Here is a 19,279-nt window from a genome sequence, read left to right on the forward strand (position 1 = left end):
ACATAATTTTAGTAAAATCAAAAGGTCTTGGCTAACACCAGATGAAAAAAAAAAAAAAAAGCCAAACGGTCTGGCGTTGGCCGCCCACCACTTGCCTTTGTTAATGCTTTGAAGAATTGTCGTAATGACCGTTTCATTGCTGGATGCAAATTGGCTGCTACAAAATAATTTTCAAAATTTGGAAATCTTGTCTTACCCTCAAGCTCTGGCTTGGCTAAAATCTCCCTTGATACTCTTGGTGATTTGTTCTATTGATGTGAAGACTAGTTTTGAAACCCTTAGTGGTGGCACCTGAGCTATATATAAAAGTTTAGGTACAAAATTAATTTTTAATCAAGTGACGGATCCGCAGCAGGAGCTTTCTAGTTGCCCCCACCTATCTATATCTTTCTAAAGAGTATCCAACGCAATCAACCCAACCAACCAACGTGTACATTCACCTGCTTCCACTAGAAAACTTACTAGTGGATGGGGGTGAATGTACACAAAGGTATTTAATTATGCCTATTGTACAAGTGAAATTAACAACGTATGTATTCTGGAAGAGTTTTTAAATCCTGACACTTGAGAATGTGTTTGAATTTCTGTAATCTGTCTTGGCAGTTTGTGTTCCAGTAGAGACAGAAAGCAAAGCATATTATTAGCAAATAATGCTCATTTCTAAGGCCCATCATTGAGTTGAAGGCCTGTGTCAGAGTTGTTAGGTTCCATAGTAAGAGCCACGATTATGGGTGTCAAGGAGCAGCTCTGTCTTGAACTCCTAGATAACATTATACTCTCTTACGATGCCCTTTTAATCCTAAACCTGCTTTATGGTTTTTGATAATTTGGAAGTATACATTTTTTTCAGTGTGGGTCCAAGGCCCATTTTGTCCAATAATTTTGATATTAGATTCCATATAACTGTTAAATGCTTTCTCAGCATCAAAACTCAACAAGATCAACCATGTGTTTGTTTGTTCGAGCACATCTATCCGCTGATAGCTGCATGGTGCTCCATAGCTACCTGTTTGCAATTAACACAGACTTATAGCCAGATATTAAAGTGAGTCATATAGGATTTAACTAGATTGCCAGTATACTGGTACATTTTTGAGGCAGAGCCTGTGAGTGCATGCTCTAGCGCATGCGTCTCGCATGTACGACTCTGTTGTGTACAGAAAAGGGATTGATGCCCACCTGTTGCCTAACATTTGTTGGCTTGCATGGCACTCTTGTTTACAGCCTCGTAATTCGTCACTGCAGGCCAGGAATCATTTCTGTTCCTCTCTGTGGAGCAGGGACCAGGCAATGATTGATTCCACTTTATCAGTGCCCGTCCGCTGCTCCAGACGTGAATGAGGTACTATTTTGTTCTTTTTAACTCCTACTCCCCTGAAAACAGAAGGCTTATGACTGGCAAAAACGTACCCAGCAGGACAAACAAAAGCTTTGCTATTTTTTATAGCTAACCTTTTTTTTTTGTAGTACTTTGCCAAGTTATATTTCCGCACTTCGCACTCATGTTTTTTGTTTTTGCTCGTGGGTGCCTTTCTCAAAAGATGCTGATTATATTGTTCTAAATATTGCAAAGCGACATTATTTATTTCTGAAATTATGCTTTAACAGATAATCGTGCAGTACACCCCAATCCACCCCACTTCAATCCACCCCATCCCAATCCACCCAACCTCACCCCACTCCAACTCACTCCAATCATCCTCACCCACCCCAATCTTATCTGCCCCACTCCAGTTCGCCCAGCTCAAGTCCACAACAATCTACACCACTCCAAACCAATCTGCCCCACTCAAATCCACCGCACTCCAATCCACCCCACAACAATCCAGTCTACCCTACACCAATCGAATCCACCCCGATCCAACCCAGTCCAATCTACCCTACTCCTATCCAGTACACCTCACTCCGGTCCAATCCAAGCCACCCCACCTCAAACCACTCCTATCCACCCTACTTCAGTGCAATCCACCCCACTCCAAACCAACCCACTCCAATCCAACACATCCTACTCTAATGCAACCCACCTCACTCCAATCCGCCCTCTCCAATTCACCCTACTCCAATCAAGTCCACTACTATCCAGTCCACCTCACTCCAATCCAATCGACCCACATCATTCCAATACAATCCACTTTACTCCACCCCACTCCAGTCCAAATTAATCCAAATTATTCCAGGCCAATCCACCCCACTCCAAACCACTTTAATCTACCCAAGTCCATTCCAATCCACCCGTCTCCAATTAATTCACTCCATAACAATCCAATCCTCCCCACACCAATCCAATCTAATCCACCACAATCTACTCCAACCCACCCCAATCCACCACACTCAATCATCCCACCCCACCCTATTCCACCCCACTCAATCCAATCCACTTCATTCCACCTCAATCCACTGCACCCTAATCACATCCATCCCATTTCAACCCACACCCTTCCACTCTACCCAACCCTGTTTCAGTACAATCCAGTCCATCCCATTCTACTCCAATCAACCCCACTCTACCCCAACCCAATCCACCCCATCCCAGCTCAGCCCACTGCACTCAATCTAGTCAATCCAACCTACGCCACTCTAATCCACCCTACTATAATCCAGTCACCCCATTTCAATCCACCCCACTACAATCCACCCCAGCCCAGTTTACCCCACCCCAATCCATCCACCTCAGTGCAGTTAACCCCACTCCAATTCACCCTGCTCAAATCCAGTCCAACACACCCCAATCCAATCCAATCCAATCCAATCCAATCATCTCCACTGCAATCCAATCCACCCCATTTCAATCCACCCCAGCCCATTCCACCCCACTTACTCCACTCTACCGGAAACTACCCCACTCTATCCCAATCCACCCCATCCCAGTTCAGTCCACCCCACTCCAATACAATCCACCCCACTCCAATACAATCAACCCCACCCCAATACAGTGAATCCGATCCACCCCATTGCAATCCAGTTCACCCCACTCCAGTTAAATCTACCCCCCACTCAAAACCATCCCACTCCAATCCACCCCACCCCTATGACTCCAATCCCAACCACCCACCCCATTTCATCACACGCAAATTCACCCCACTCCACCTTGCCCCATTTCAATCCACCCCTCTCCAATTCAACCCATTCCGCTCAATTCACCCACTCTACCCCAATCCAATCTACCTCACCCTACTCCAAACCAATCCACCCCACTACCTCAATCCACTCCACCCTATTCCACCCAACACTCTCTGCCACAGGACTCTACTCCCCACTACTCAACTCTACTCCTCAAACTCCACTCTACAACACTGTATGCCCCCACTCCAATCTGGCACTCCACACTACTAACTTTTAGCCATGCTGGTTTTACATTGATATTTAAGAAAACTGTCAGGTGGTACAAACCACCAGACGTCGGTAGTTTGCCCGGTTTGAATAATATAAGTGTGAATTCAGTCATTGTATAAGTAACCGTACCAGACTGTAGAAAATAGTTAAGTACTTATGCTAAGGATCCTGCCAGGTGATCTTAGAATGCTTTATAAAATGAGGCTACGAAGCCATCATGATACAAAGCCTTATTACTAGTCTGAATATATTTGGCTGCCATTATCTCTTCTTCAGTTACGTGTCCCTGTAATGGCTGCAGTAATTTCTGGTCAATTGGGAGAAAATTAAAGTTGTTTAAATACGGGATAAGTTATGTGCCTTCTATTACTTTGCTGTACATCGGGATTCGTATAATTCTTCAAATACCTTCATGATAATGATGATTTGTTCATAGTAGCTGCCTTCAGTGTCAGTTATAACTTACATATAATTATGAGTTTGTATGGAAGTAGACAGTTAACCTTATAACCCTTCTGTTTACAAAACAATATTTTATTCATGTTTTGCTTACAAAACTATATTTTACGGGCTTAGTCCACAAAGACGATTTCTTCCAATCGCCTCTAGCTTTTAACACAAGATTGAATAAAGATGGGGGGGTTTTGAACAGTTGTCTCTGAACTGGAATTTGTTGGCAGAAAACAGTCTTCTATTTCTGAGTAAATTCAGGGGACTTGTGGTATCAGCATGAAGCACCAGCATAGCAACAAGGCTTTCTTTTCATATTTGTGTATCATTTGTACGTTATGGGCACGTCAACCTACTAGGCAAATTCCAGTAAGCCCTACCTCACCCCATGTCTTTGATCACGGGGTTGCTTTTGGTAAAGGGCCTTTTTGTTAAGCCACACGTCCCCTGTCTTCCCTATATTCCATGGCTGTCCTAGTACCAATGTCAACTTCTGCCCAACCTTGCTCAACACTATCCTTGCAAGCACACAAAACTACAGTCCTGTTCTTTGCTTATAACCAAATCCTCCATCTTTGCCTGCTCTCTTGCCCTAGCTAACCCTGCAAAGGCCAAATTACAGATGGCACGATAAAAACTGTGGAAAGGGCACACTACAAGCTGTGCTGCAATTTTCCATGTTCACAAATTAAAGCAACCCTAGTCCAGTTTCGTCCTTCTTAGGCTTTACCTGTGAGGAACAGCCTGAGATCTGTAGCACAACAAGGTGCATACCTGTTGCACAAATGAAAACACTAAGGCGGTGGGCAAATGCTTGAAAGAAGTCTCAGCCAGTTGCAACTAATTATTTCAGCCCATCGTTTTTCACCCCATGTCACTCCAGACAAGAGAACATGCTATATGTAAATTGGAGTTGGGCCTGCTCCAATTGAAACACTCCAGTCCAAAACGCCAAGCCAGCGCAAATCTCAAGGGGAGAGCCAGCATTCTGGAAACAGGGAGTGAGGGAAAAAAACAAAAAAAACAATTATCTTGACGGCCGCCGCCGGCTGCTACGCAATCTTCTTCGCTTCTGCACATGCTCCCCAGCATGAGCATGAAAGCAGTGTCTGAGCCGCCTCTGTGCAGTTTCTCCGGCACTGCTGTTCAACACAGCTGGGTTGGAGAAACCTAAGTGTGCATTTGTGTTTGGCCGGCCTAAGATTTGGGGGGGTAGGGGGGGGGGGGGGGGTTCAGTGGCGATGCCCCTTCACCATTGCGAAGGAGCCGCCCCTGGAAGCCAGGTCCCTCTGTATAGGAATACAGGCAACCCCAGACAGGTTTTGGTCAAATTAGTTCTCACCAGTGAGGCTTTGCAGTTAGACCCAGTGTTGGTGCTCCACCTCTACTACAAGAACTTGAAGCTTGCAATTATGTAATGGCTACCATGAGTCCATATTTGACCTTTTAGCTTGCGCTTTTTTCATTCCTGCCTTGCTACAAGACAGTCATTCCACTGGGTGGAAGAGGCTACTTCTGTAGTCTTTGAAGTAGCCACAGTGCCTCTTCTGGAGTTTTACTGTCTCCTCCTACTCTTCTTGACTCTGTTCTGCAAGCCTTAAGAATTTCACCTACTGTGTGGACCCAATATGTATTCCTTCTGGAAAAGCTAAAACTTTACTTGATTTTGTGTCAATCAAACTGGGCAAAAAACAAAATGCACTGCTGGGAAATCAAAAAATCCCCTTAACCTAACAGGGCCCCCTGAAAATCAGGGTGCCAAAGGTCTGTTTTAAGACTTAGGGCCTGATTTGGAACTTGGTGGATGGGTTACTCCATCACACAGTGATGTATGTCCCATCCACCGAAATCTAAATCCCATTATATCCAATAGGATTTAGATTTTGGCGGACCAGATATCCGTCACCATTGTGACGGAGTAACATGTCCACCAAGTTCTAAATCGAGCCCTTATTCGCCAAATGGAGCTGTTGTAACTCTTGTGTCAAATGCTGAACAAAATCTATCACACATACTGACCAAGAGAGGTTTAGTGTTGTACTTTGTCAAGGATTGGATTCAATGAGTGGAAGAGATGCCGTCATCGCCTCATATAACACTGAGACCAGAGAAACATACCAATGCTGAAGAATACTCTGATTTCTGCTGTGAGATATAACAGTGGGTCATTTCCATGAAACTGCAGCTGCCTGGTGGGATGGGGGACAATATACATCTGTTCCACTGTCAAACTCATTCTCTTCCAGTTCATCTAAATCCTACTCTGCCTCCTTACTTTTGGTCTTCTATGCAGTGCACATCAAACACAGAAACATGGCTCAGGCTGTCAGGGCAACCCACCCTTGAAACTTGCCTTGTATAAGGAAGCGCAAGAAGGTGATAGAAGAGGTCAAGAAAGACATTCCATCCTGACTGAAGCAGTATTTGTATTGTGATAACACAGCCCTATTGATGTACCTGGGCTGTCAGAAAGTGGCCACCACTTCCAGCTTCAAGATTCTTTACCAGAAACAGAGCCCTGTTTTCCACTCTTATTGCAGGTTTGGGAGCAAGCCCTAGAAGATCTGCAGCGATGCCCTTATGTGGAAGAAAAGGAAACTGGTTTTCTTAGAGAAAGAAAATGATCAGCTCTCTGACCAAGAAGACAAAGACAGAGATCCAGCTCAGCCAAGTTTATAAAGGGGGTGCCATGAGGAGCTGAGCTACCCAGGAGCTCAGACACCTTGCAGACAACTGCCCACACTCAGTCAATGAAGAAAACTGCAACACTGGAGGATGATCCTCTGGACAGGCACATTACATGACAGCAAGGTGGTGAACTGCACCATCCTTATTTTTCCAAAGCCCCTTGGTAACCCACATATCCCACATCTGTCACCAGAGGGACTTGCATTTGTCTCACACAAATTGAGGCAGAGTCTCAGTAGCTGCAGCCACCACCCTAGTGAATACTTAGCCAGAACAGTGATTGGGCCCTTGTGTCTAGTGGGTCCCCACACCAACCAAACATCTTGACTGTGTCCAGCAAGGTACAAGATACGGGCCCCTAGAATTTGGTACCCATGGGGGACTTTGTTGTTGAGATCATTTACAGCAACCACCCAGTCCCCCCGAAAAAGCCTTGGAGCAGTTTGATCCCATATTGTTCTCACTTTCAGTGAAAGGTGCCAGAACCACTATCCACACGACTCCCCAGTATTGAATCTTGAGGACTCGCAAAGGTAGTTGAAAACACAAGGAGTTTACCCTAATAGGATAACGTGGACCATAGGGTCAATGTATAAATGGTATAAAAGTGCTTTGGGTCATAAATTGGCACCAAACATTGCTAGCAACTTGTATTTTTACATTGCAGCTGCACTATTTTACATCTATGTAGATAATAAATGGTTCACAAAATTAAAATTCCTGACGAGGCACTGAGATTTGTGTGTGTTTTTTAATGTGCAATGCTGGATCCAACCTGCTACCACATACCATACCTTAACCATAGAAAGGCAAATTACATCTAAGAGGTGTGCAAGAGCATGGGTGGCCCTAGCAAATCACAGTAAACACCAAGGGCATCGTCCAATAAACCCTGACAGCTCAGGGCCTGCGGCTCATGCTTTAGTTCCGTTGCCCATAAATCCCTTGCAACATTAAAACAGTATCCCCAAGAGGTATGTATCTGTTGCCAATGTCTCATTAACAGTACACCAAGTGCTGCTGTGAAACATGGGTATTCTTCTGTTGAAGAACACAACTGAAAAATTGTCTGTGTTAGACCTGGCATCCTTGATGTGGTTTCCCCTGTTTTATTGCATCTGCCTCCTGTATTTCTGACTGTGTGCTGGATTTCGTTTTTTTGCCGGTTTTGTTACTCTGGGCACTTTACCACTGCTGGTCAGTGCTAAAGTGCAAGTGCTCCCTGTGTAAATTGTGATTATGACTGGTTATCCATGATTGGCATATCTGATTCTAAGTCCATAGTGTAGTGCACCCTGTGAGCACAGGGCCTGTAAATCAAATGCTACCACTGGGCCTGCAGCACTGATTGTGCCACCCACGAGTAGCCCTGTAAATATGCCTCAGACCTTGCCATTGCAGTGTCTTTAGGTGCAGTTTTAAACTGCTATGTTGAACTGGGAAGTACAACCACTTGCCAGGCCCAAACCTTCCATTTTATTACATGTAAGGCACCCCTAAGATAGGCCCACGGGCAGCGTGCAGTGTATTTAAAAGGTAGGACATGTGCTGGTGTGTTTTACATGTCCTGATAGCGAAATAGTGCCCAATTCTGCTTTCACTATTCCAAGGCCTATCTCTCCCATAGGTTAACATGGGGGTTGCCTTAAAATATATTTTAATTTAGGAGCAGATCGAGATGTGGAGTTTGGGGTCTCTGAACTCACAATTTAAAAATATATATCTTTTGTTGAAGTAGGTTTTTAGATTATAAATTTGAAAGTGCCACTTTTAGAAAGTTGCCATTTTCTTGCTTAAACATTCTGTACCTCTGCCTGACTGTGGAATACACGCCTGGGTCAGAATGACATTTGGGCTGGTTGTGAATTCACTCTAGACAGTCACACAAAGGGAACTAAGGTGTGCCCTGCATATCTTGATGGGTCTTCCTAGACTAGAGTGGTGGGAGGAGCTGACACTTGCTCCTGAATAGGGCTGTGCCTGTCCTTACACAATGCAGTGTCCAACCACCTAGAGTGTGTCTGGGACCAAGGCAGGAAAGGCAGGGCCTTGTGCACTACAAAGACTTTACTTTGAAGTTTGTCTACTTCAAAGACAGAAATTAATATAAGTATTGGACTGCTGGCCCCACAACTTCAGAACACTTCTGGACTGAGGACATTCTGCCAGGGAGAAGAGCTAGATGCTTGAGAAGGACCTGACACTCTGCCTGTTGCTTTGCTGTGCTGGCCTGCTGCTGTTACTTCATCCCTGGGAGTGAAAGGACTGGACTTTGCTTTCTACATCCTGCATTCCAAGGTTCTTCAAGGGCATGAACTGAGCTTGCCTCCTGTTAGAGGTCTCTGGGACATTAAAGATTTCATCTGCCAGCACCTGGGCTTTCTTGCTGAGAGTCCTGACTTGCAAAGTGGTGCCAAATCCAGTTTATGGGCCCTTGGAAGTGAGTTCTGGTGAAATCAAGAAGAAAGCAAGTGCATTCACTCCGGAGCGACTTCGGAACTGGAGCCGATGTGCGACTCCGAGCCACTGCCTGCACCAGGAGCCGCTGAATGCAACAACCGTGACTGAAGCCGTGCGGCGCCTCTTACCACCACAGCACGAGTCCTAAGTGCCATGTCCCCAATGTCGACACAGCACATGTGGCCCTGTTGTGTGATCGAGACCTTGCAAGGTCGACTCCGCATGATTTAACCTGCTGGATTCATCAACCCCGCCAGATCGTAAGGAACTGATGTGACAGCACCTCCCCTGCAACCATAAGGAACCAACACCTCACCTCCCCTGCCTCGCAGTATGGAACCCACACGCCTTGCCTCCCCTCCCTGGTAGCAGTAAGGAACCAAAGACGGGTACTGTGTCAGGGGGTCCATGTGACTCCGCTACCGGCCAGTACTCCCTTGCGAGTGGCGTCAGACTGTTGGAAACAACTCTATCACGGACATCGTGATTGTGTTTCTAAGTGCTATACTGAGATTTAATATTTCAAAATTTGTATCTTTGCTTGTGTATGTTGGAGTTTTGTTGTTTTGGTCTTGTTTTATTCAGATAAATATTGGTTATTTTTCTAAACTAGTGTGGAGTACTTTTGTGGTATTTTCACTGCATTACTGTGTGTGTGTACAAATACTTTACACATTGGCTCTGAGATAAGCCTGACTGCTCGTGCCAAGCTACCAAAGGGGTGTGCAGGGGCTATCTCAAGAGTGTTACCACCTTACCCTCACTAGAGTGAGTTTCCCTACTTGGACGTGGTGTAAACTGACGGACAACTAGAAACCCCATTTCTAACACATGCTGAGGTCAATATTCACTGCATTTCTTAATGTAGGAAATATGCCTTCAGTGAATGTTGCAGTAAATATTTACTGCAGTGGATACTGTGGTAAATATTGCAAATATACCCCACTATATGCTACATATTGTACTAAACAATAAAATGTTCATACTGTATTATACTTTAATGCTTATTAACTGCACTGCGTGTTGTACAGAATACTGTAGATATGTCTCACTAAATACTGTAGTAAAATGTAACTTCTGTGCATACTGTTTCAAGAGCTCTATAACTGCCCTTGCACATACTGTAGAAAACAGTAACTACAGTTTATACTCTATACGAGTTGCACTGCACATTATAGCAATAGTAACTTCTGTGCATAGCGTTCCAAATACAATAGGTATGTTCCTGTGCATACTGTAACAAAAACAGTAACTGCACATCACAATGCAGCATTTTAAGCAGTACTGTAAAAATGTGGAAAATCTCTAAAAGGGGTGTGGACAAACAAGAGTAACTAAGCATCATCTGAAACACCTAACCAGTATTTGAATGTTTCTCTCTCAGTTTACTGTTACTGCATCCAGACACATCACACAACAACAAACATAACCCTAAAACAAGCGAAACCTATTGGCTTTGCCAGTGCTCATTAGCTTAGCAGATAAGTAAGAACAATCATTTTGTGTTGACTAATTAGAACTAAATGTTTCAATTTTGAAAATATGAGATAATTAAAAATTACTTATTTCTGTAGAAGGGGTAGTGGTCTATGGAATACCACAGACACCCCTCTTCTCCACTTAAAACTCTATAACTCTCACTCTGTTAGATACCAGCATACACTGTCCACTAGCACCTTCCTGAAACCTTCCATCTCAATATTGCATACATTCTCTCCATCACTGTCCTCCATTCTGTCACTTCCCTTTCATCATGTCCTCTCTCCCACACACATTCTCTCACCACCTGTAATTGAAGCATTTTCGTTTCATTCCATGCTGTTAATACTTCAACAGCTGTGCACACCTCCCTCACAAACTTTCACGTAAAATTGTAATTACAATTGGCACACAGGTGAGGATAACACTGCACGCTCTACAAAGAAGCAGACTGGATAAGCATATACTGTAGTAGGATAAGCATATAGTGGAACACCACTATGACCCCCTGACAGACTCTGTGAGAAATCTGTACTACCTTGAGCCTCAACTCTAGACTTATCAACCATGCGCCACTACGAACACCCATCGCCAACCCACCCACACACCTAGAAATGAGTCTGTTCACAGTAACGCACTAGGCAAGTGCCCTATGTCACATGAAAGAGGAGGCAAAACATGTGAAATGTAGACAATAAATGCAGCGCTGACAGGAATTCCTTGAAGGTTTTTTTTCAACAGTGATCGTTGAGAAACTGATTAGTCTTTTTGTCTGTAAAGTTAATGGCATGATTATAAAGGCCAGCAAGGGCAAACTTCAAAGTAATTTTTAGGTTGAGCCTACTAGACTGCACATGCGCTGTCTGTTGCAAGCCATACTGTGGCTTACCTATAACACAGAGGGGCTTGTAGCCCGCCCACTAATTACCAGTAAATGGCTTTCCTTGTCACTTGCATTTGCCTGCTTCTTATTCATGTTCCAGATAGTACATTTTGTGTTGGTCACTTCTTTGGAACAGTGCCTCTCTACAAATTAGTTGGTTGGCTGGCATCACTGCTTGCTTTTCAAGCACCATCACTGCTTACTTTTCAAACACTATTTTTTCTTTTGTGTAAAGCATGGCATTAGTATGCCTGTTTTCAAGCCTTCTTTGTTATACACAGAGATATTTATGTATATGATCATCATAGTTATGTAACATTCCTACAATTATATTTACTGTGTATTCCTAGCATTTATAAATTTGTATCTGGAGAATGTGTTTATTTTTAAATGTGTTGCTCCACTCTGCACCAGCTGTTTAGACTTCAGAATGTTTCATTCTGAATTTGCTGCTGTGCAGACGCAAGGCGACTCTGATGCTGTGCTGCAAATAAATATATTATTTTAAAAACCATCTACTTCAACTGGAAATCTGCAGTTATTCAACAAAATTTGGCACGGAGGGCCCAAAGAGGACTGTCATCTACAGCATTTTTACGCAGCACAGGAAAGGTACTTTTTGGAGAGGTTTTTTTTTTTTTTGCTGTCGTCACTTTCTAACTGCTAAAAGACTTTTCTTGGCATATTTTCTCTTCACGACGCAGCCTAAGGATATTATTTCCTTCAGCTTTGTTAACTTCTGTGACTCTTTATCGTTGTCGGTGGGACCTGTATTGAAGCCTATTATTCGACACGGGTTCACTTGCGCTCTTCGGGAGAAAACATTTTCGGCACATCTGACGGAATTACTTTTCCATAGTGGATTATTCAATGTTGAGGATTGTGGTACTTACCCTTTTTAGGTGCGCTATTGAGGAATCCTGACTGCGATGAATCTACTAGCAGGGCAAGGAAACACTCAACATTACTCACGCAATTTCTTTCACTCTTGTAGAATGTTTAATGCATCATTTAAGCCTTGTATACATGCGTGTTAACTAGGTTTCATAGAAAGCGATCCAGCCTTGTCTACATAAGCCCTAATCACGTTCCTCGTGGAAATCTACGCGCACAATCTCTCACTCGTCAGAAGATGGGCGCTCCTTTGGAAAGTAGTGATCACTATTTGCCTGCACAGACTTTCAATATAATTTAATGCATTACAGACACAATATTTCTTACTTCAACACCAATTTTTTTCCAGGCTGTTTTGCAGACGACCGACTGTATTACACTGATACTGTCACTTTCACTGACAAAGGACTAAGATGGTAACGAATATAAACATAGGACTGAGTAATTCATGGAAGACAAAATAGGACAACCTTCCATCTGTGTAAGAAAACGTTATCCACACACATCTACTAGACAATGAAGACTACTTTATTTATGTTACTTTGTTTTGTTTAATGTATGTACATTTTATTGCAGGGCCATTCAACATTTTGACTACGATGACTACTTTTTTTTTTGTTTTTCTTTATTGTAAACTTTGTAAGGACTCTGTCAAAGTCAAACACGTAGTTTGATCCTCAAGTTAAATTCTTGCAAAACAAAGGGAACCAGTGATACCATGGATAAGAATTTGTAACCTATATGAAAGCCACAGATGGTGAACGTAGGAATGCCGAGAGGAAGAAAAATATACTACTACATTGTTTAGGATCTGAAGGGTAAGTGGTTTTTGGGACATTACCTCAGATGGAACGTCAAGGGGATATTGATGTATATCAAGAAGCATTATTAAGAATGGAATCAAGATTTAAACCTACCACTAGTATTGCTTTAAACAGGTTCAAATGTTATACTAGGTCACAAAGGGAAGAAGAGTCATTTGATGAGTTTCTCACTGCTTTAAGAGCTCTTTCTACCACAGGCAATTTTGGGGCAATGACTGATTAAATGATCAGGGATCAGATTGTGGTACATGTAAAAAGATACAGGAACAATTATGGACCTTGGGGGTTCCGAAATGGCAGGATGCCACTGCTACTGCAAAAGCATTGGAACAATCTGAAAAATTGATGTCTACAGTGTCAAAAAAGGTTGCAATAGTGAGGAAGTGTGTGCTATAAATCAAAAGGAAGAGAATGTGTCTGCAGTGAATAGTGCAAGCTTTCCAAATATTACTAAGAAAGAAACTGTATGTTAGAGGTGTGACAATATCAGTCATATTGCCTCATGTCCCCAGTGTCCTGCAATTGGAAAAGAATCTAGTGAATGTGACCGAGTAGGACATTTTGCCCGAGTCTGCAAAGATACAAAAAAGAACAACACACGCCCTAAAGGAAAAATATTATATATGGAAGAGAGTAGAGCGCAAAGTAAGAAATGTGATGGCGGCGAATTGGAGATGCGTACGTCAGGAGTGGTATTGTCCATTAAAAATATTAAAACAAGTGAGGAGAAACATGAAGTAAAAGGTCAACCTAAGTGTACATTAAAGATCTTGGATGTTGCCTTGGAACTCATGACTGATTCAGGTTCTCCATGGACCATTATTACTAGAAATTACTTCAATGAGAAACTTGCTGAGGCGTTAGATATATATCAGTTAAAGAAATCAGATATTATAGCCAAAGGTTTTGATGGCTCCACCATTGATATTATTGGTTGATATGTATTTTAAAGACAGAGTGACTCAAGTCAAATTATATGTTGCAGAGAAAGGTGTTAATGTACTTGGTTGGAAGGATCAAGCGAAACTGGGCATTATCCTTAATCCCAGGAGAAAGAACCAGTGTCAATAGTAGCTGACAGTAGAGAAGGAGAAAGTATGATTTCAAAATTTCCTGTGTTTACAGACAAACTGGGAAAATTGGTGGGTTATTTTCACAAAATTAAAATGAAAGAAGGAGTGATTTCTGTGAAACAGAAATTGAGGAATCTTCCCATCAATGTAAAAGTCGAATTAAAAGGAATGCTAAATGAGATGTATAGAGAAGATATTAGTGAAAAAAATTGATCCTTCGGACTAGGTGTCTCCAATAGTTTTAACAAGGAAGAGAGACAACTCTTTGAGATTATGTGTTGACTTGAGAGATATAAATGCTAATCTCATTGTGAATTGTCATCATCTTCCTAATATTAATGAGGTAGTATGCATGTTGGAGGGAACAACTGTATTTTCCAATCTGGATTTAAGATTTGCATACCACCAAATAGAATTAACAGAGGATTCTAAACACAATTCAGCATTTCTTACGCTGCATAAGTTGTTCCAATTCAATAGAATGCCTTCTGGGTTGGCCTCAGCGGTGTCAGTGCTTCAAAGGGCAATTTACCACATATTTAAGGAGATGGACAAGTTTGTGAAATGCTTTCAGGATGATGTCCTCATATTTTCAAATGATCATCGTGAATATATGACCCATCTTTAAGATGTGTGCCAAAGGTTAGAAAAACATGGTCTGACTTTGAAGAAAAATAAATGTAAACTATTTTGTGATTCCGTAGAATATTTGGGACACACTGTCTGGTGATTATGTGATGCCCCAAAAAATCACTTGTTGATGCAACAGTGAACGCACAAGCACTATACAGCAAGGAAAGGTTGCGTTCATTCGCAGGCATGTGCGAGTATTACAGTAATTCATTATAGACTTTGCAGCAAAAATGGAACCATTACATGTGTTGACAAGGAAGAATGTGGTATTTAATTGGCCAGAACTGCAATAACATGCACTTTAAAGGATCAAGAGAGATATTTTAGATGCTCTCACATTAAAACTATTCTGTATAGGAAAGAAATGCATAATTACAGTTGATGCAATTTTGCAAGGTTTGAGAGGAGTTTTGTCCCAAAGATATGAAAACATGAATGGAATGTAGCTTTTGCATCAAGGACTTTAGTCAACACTGAAAGGAGGTATGCAGTGATTGGAAAAGAATCATTAGCATGCGTCTGGGCTATCGAGCACTTCCGTAATTATGTATGGAGGTCTCATTTTATTCTAAGAGCTAATCACAAGCCATTAGTTAACATTGTATCACCAGGGGGAGAATGGAATGCTACTGCTCGGATTGCAAGACTCACCTCGAGGCTACAAGAGAATAGTTTGAAGGCAGAATATGTGCCAGGAAAAATAATGTTATGGCAGATTGCTGTGTAGCAGTGATGAGCAGGTGGAACTCAATGGCGAACTAGTTATTATTCCCACTATTAAGGATGTTGTGGAGAATGAATTTGAAAGAACTGATAAGAAATTATGGATAGCATATGAAATGAAAGATGTGTTATGGCAAGAAGTTAAAAAGTACATTATAGAAGGTTGGCCTATGAAAAGACAAATTGTCTCCAGAAATACTACCCTTCTGGAAAATTGCAGAAGATTTGGTGATATAGGGAGGAATGCTTTTCAAAGACAGCAAGTGTATTCCACCTGCAGTGATGCAATATGTGATTCTGAGGTTGGCTCACAAAGAGCATTTAGGAATGTCTTCCATGAAGAGACTTATCAACGAAACATTTTGGTGGCCAGGTTAGTAAAGTTGACAAAATGGTGAGAGAATTTAATGACTGTGCAAAGGGAACAAAGTCACTTGAAAGTATCCCCTGTGCCTTTGAAACCTGTGAAATGGCCAGAGTTTCCATGGCAGAAACTGGCTTTGGATATTTCCGGTCCATTTTAATCCTTGCCACAAGATGCTAGGTTTGCTTTAGTACTCAAGGATTATCATTCCAAGTGGCCCAAGATTAAGTTTGTAATGGAAAACAACAACCAGTGTAGTCATTGAATTTCTCAAATACTTTTTTCCAAAAGAAGGTTATCCTGAAGTGTTAACGGATAATGGTGTCCACTTGAAATCTAAAGTAATGGAAGATTTTCTCAGGAAATGTAAAATACAGCATATCACCACAGCTTTCTATGTACCTCAATGAAATGGACAGGTGGAGAGATTCAATAGTGTACTAAAAGATAGGATAATGTATGCTAGAAAATGTGGTTGTGAGTGGAAAAATGTATTGAGAGAGAAGTTATGGCTGTATAGAATAACACCTCATACTATCACAGAGGTCAGCCCTTTCAAATTGTTAGAAGGGAGGGAGACGGTTTCTCAATTGTGTCCATGGTGTTTCAAAAACACGTGGGCAAAAAGAAAAAAAACAGAAAAAAAAACCGAGGTAGTCAATATTGAGAATGTGGCCTGGAAGGTGGGGGCCATACAAAGTAAGAGGAAGACATGGTATGACTAATTGGAAGGTGAAAGAACTCAAGTTTGAGGTGGGTGATTGGGTAAGAATCCGGGTGCCAGGAATTTTGAGAAAAGGTACATCGAAATATGGCAAGGCACTGAAAGTAATAAAGGTGAACACCAATAGTGTAGTCACATAAGATGGCAAAGTATGGAATGTTAGACGTGTGGCAAAAACCCAAGAGATTATGTTAGATAGGAGAAAAGATTCAGAAAATAATTACTTTCTCAGGATTGACAAATCTGAATGGAATGATAGATGTACAGTAGAAAGACAAAGTTTAGAAAATGCGGATTTGCTGATGAATAAGAACAATTTTCCTGGTTGTGATTTTCAGGCTTCAAGAGTTAAGGAAACTAATCGAGTGAGACATGCACCAGTAAAATACAAGAATTTTGTTTAGTGAACAGTTTTGTTTAGGGACGAAGATGGTTACATACAGAGATATTTACGTTTATGATCATCATAGTGATAACATTCTTAAATTATATATGCCTATTATTTATAATTGTGTAACTGGAGAATGTGTTCATAATTAATTGTGTTGCTCCACTCTGCATTAACTGTTTAGAATTCAGAATGTTTCATTCTGAATTAGCTGCTGTGCAGACACAATGCGACTCTGATGCTCTGCTGCAAATAAATATCTTATTTTAAATAACATCTACTTTGACTGGAAACATGCAATTCTATGACAGGACCAGAGGTGACGATTATGCAGTCCTTTCTTCACTGTTATTAATACAGCAAGTTGAAAGGACAAAATGAAAAACATTGTTCAATACTACAACTCCCATGAGGTCAACAACATTGTAATGTCCTAATTAGGTCAAGTAGGTCAAGTTACTCGACCAACAGGTCTAGTAACATTTTTATGGATTTTTCTAGACCTGCCATGACTGCGTTGCTGACCTCATTGGAGTTGTAGTATTGTACAATGTTTTTTATTTTGACCTTTGAACTTGCTGTATTAATAAAAGTGAAGAAAGGACTGCATAATCCTCGCCTCCCTGTCCTTAATAGAATTGAAACTTTAAATCACAATAGCGAAGAATGTTTTCATTATGCAATAAAAGTCTCAGTTGTGGAGATTTCTCCGGCTACACACATTACTGTTCTCTGTTGACCTACTGCTTCTACCCGCCCCACTCTTGCATGGTTGCTTTTCCCAATTCCTCCCACCAACCCCTGCCTTCTGTGTTGCTTTTGCTCCTGCACGCACTGCTGCTTTCGAGCCCCTAAGCCTCTATTGCTTCTGCACCCCGCCCCCTCCGCATGTTGCTTGGACTTCGAACAAAAGTGTAGCTTCCTCTTCCCTCCCTTTGCTGTTAAAACATACACTTCTAAACATGTCCTTTTCATTCACCGAAACTATTCGGATCGGCCACTAAAAAGAACAACTTTACTTTGACCCGCTGCACAGCATTAGGAGTTAAAAGCAATTGGCAAAGTCAATAGGTCACAAAGGAGAGACTTATTGGCTTTGCCAATGCTTGTTAAATTACTGCCATGACTGAACCCTGGCAGGACACTACCAAGGGTCGTAGTATGACGCACAAAATACTGGGGGGCGTGCTATAGTACACAACGCAATAAATATTCGTGCTGCATACTAGAAAAAATTGTGTAGATGTAATCCGGTGCTACCGGTAACCGCAGTGCGCACAGGTCACATACATTATATGCGTTCTAGTGCAAACTGCAAAAAATACTGTTTAGTTGCGCCTGTGCGTCAATTCATTGCAGCATAATAAATTTGGTGCATGCAGTAGGAAATAGCGTGTCTCTGCAACTGTGCATGATGCAACGATACATATTTGGCACAATCCATACTTTAGTAAGTTATGAATACATGATATGAGGTCCGCTACTTACGGAGACCATCCAGGGACTCCGCAAAACCTCCATCGTCCGTTGTTGATCTTTTAACGGATGTCATTTGGCCGTAATCTAGGTACTTCCGGGTTGCACAACAACCAATCCCACGGTTCAACATATTCTGAGTGCCCTGTTGGAGTTAAAGGGTTCGGCTAATGTGTAAGGTGATCTGCGATAAGAGCATTGGGTGTACCGCTCCCCTCAACCAATCCTAGGACAGCACACAGAATTTCGAAGTACCCATTGGCTGTGGCGTCCGCACGTGCTTTTCTCGGAGCTGTCATCGCGTAGTCGGGGGTCTGCTCTGCTTGGCGAGTGGGTTGCGTTTGTCGTGAGGGCCGCGCGGCTCTGAGGTGACGACAGCCTAGGCCGTGCTCGTCCGACTCGGGTGTTGCCCTGCGCCGTTGTAGTGGAGGGAGGAGAGGAGGGTGGGTACAACGGGTGAGCAGAGTGTGCAGTTGTGGGATCCTCTCGCGGGCGGTTTACGACTGACAACTGGGCAAGTCCTTTGGCTGCTGTCCACTCTCGGAGATTAGGCCGGGCCGGTAGGACATGTAGTGGTATTTCTCTTAATTTCAGTCATTGGTGTAGCTTGGTTAGTAAAACCGAGGGGGGGAGGGCTTTCAAAACAGAGATGAGTTTGTGTGTGTCTTTGTCAGTGTGTTCATGAAAAAAATCACGGGTGAATTCCATCTTAGAGTCCGAACCAAGCCTTGAAAATATTTACTTAAATCACACAACAAACATTGTGCGAAATATGATAGTCACTTCAAAATTCATAAATTTCTTTAACATATGGACTCGTTAACATGAATTAGTCACTTTATAGCACTATACTGAGAAGTTATTATTAAAAGTGCTAGTTTTGAACA

At 42.2% G+C, this 19,279-nt stretch overlaps 1 protein-coding gene across 2 annotated transcripts in view; it reads right to left on the reverse strand.

Annotated features, from left to right (window-relative positions):
• LOC138295425 (probable G-protein coupled receptor 75) overlaps nt 1-18,517 on the reverse strand; it is a 55,237-nt gene extending 36,720 nt beyond the window's left edge. Inside the window, exon 1 of one of the 2 annotated variants that reach the window (XM_069233718.1) lies at nt 18,405-18,517. The gene's annotated coding sequence lies outside the window, so the exon portion shown is untranslated. The remainder of the gene's footprint in view (nt 1-18,404) is intronic. The other variant, XM_069233719.1, reaches the window with a different exon arrangement.
• Nucleotides 18,518-19,279: the final 762 nt, after the last annotated feature.

This window comes from Pleurodeles waltl, chromosome 5 (genome assembly GCF_031143425.1).
Source record: "Pleurodeles waltl isolate 20211129_DDA chromosome 5, aPleWal1.hap1.20221129, whole genome shotgun sequence".
Taxonomy (NCBI): Eukaryota; Metazoa; Chordata; class Amphibia; order Caudata; family Salamandridae; genus Pleurodeles; species Pleurodeles waltl.